The following is a 1,273-nucleotide window of genomic DNA, read 5'->3' as shown; positions in this document are numbered from 1 at the left end:
CCTGAGGTAGGAGGTATTCGATCTATAATCCAGTTCAGATTGCCAGTATGGGGCCATCTCCTCGAAGCCCACCATATTAGAACGTATGATTAAGAACTTTAACAGGTTCAAGAATGATTATGTGGGCCGGGGAGATGGCTGAGTAGAATAAATGCCTGCCTGGTAAGTGCAAGGGCCTGAGTTCAATCCCCGGTTCTGCCAAATAAATAAGTTCATTAATTAATTAAAAAGAAAAAGAATGAGTATATGGTAAAGATGAAGCCAGGGAGGCTGAGAACATTGTGGGAACTGGAATGAGCATCTTTTGGTACCAGATGGCCAGCCGAAGGGACTCTAAACCCTCAGGCAACTGTGCACATTTGGAATGTGGTGACAGACTAGCCTGTGGCCCCCCCCAACAGTTTCCTTATGCTCATTTGTAGTTGCCTGTGGTCTGAGCCCTTCCTCTTGGGTCTGGATGTATACCTGTGAGTTCACTTAATGTGTCCTTATTTTAAAGAAAAAAGATCGCTCTAAAGAACCGTGGCCAGGAGTCCTAGCCTCTGCCGCAGAGGAGGGTGATCCTCTTGCAGCGCCTCCACTGATGGCTGCTCCACCGCCCTATCCAACGACTCATGCAGACTGGTGGCAGCCATTGCTAGAGGCAGGGCCAGGCCGCACCTCCGCACCTCCGGGATGCAGCGTCTTCAGGGCCTGCACCCCTCCTTCCTTCGCAGGAGGAGCCCGAGGCTAGCCGAGGGAGACACATGCAACCTGTAATGGTTTAAGTCCCTTTTAGCACTAGAGACCTATTTAATTGGAAATCCTGAACCCACCCTCTATCACTCAAGCAGGGAAGTCTTTATTTCCTGAATAAGAAGGAAGCGACCAAGAATGAGATTGCGTAGCCTTACTAACAAAAAACATTCTAGCAGATTAGTGCCGTCATGTAAGAAAAATGAAGCCATGTTACCGTCCTGTTTATAGAAACCTCAGAGGTACAGATATGTGGCATTTTAAAAGTTAATTTTATTGAGAAAGAAATAGCAATGAGACAGCTTCAAACCCGATTAATAGGACAGTTTCAATAATTAAAACATTGCATATTGTCTTCATAGTGACTATCCATAGTACAAGATGCAGACATACTATCCTGTCCAAACACTAGCACTACAAATCTTTCTTCCCATTGAATTAAGAGAAAGTAGCTGTATATCTATCCTAAGTATTTTGTATACATAGATACAAAATGGTCCTTCATTTGTATCACCTTTTTTGTTTACTTTTCTCAGAG

The sequence above is a fragment of the Octodon degus genome, unplaced genomic scaffold (assembly GCF_000260255.1).
Source record: "Octodon degus isolate 3935 unplaced genomic scaffold, OctDeg1.0 scaffold00001, whole genome shotgun sequence".
NCBI classification, from domain to species: domain Eukaryota; kingdom Metazoa; phylum Chordata; class Mammalia; order Rodentia; family Octodontidae; genus Octodon; species Octodon degus.
Note: the sequence above shows the minus strand (reverse complement) of the source record.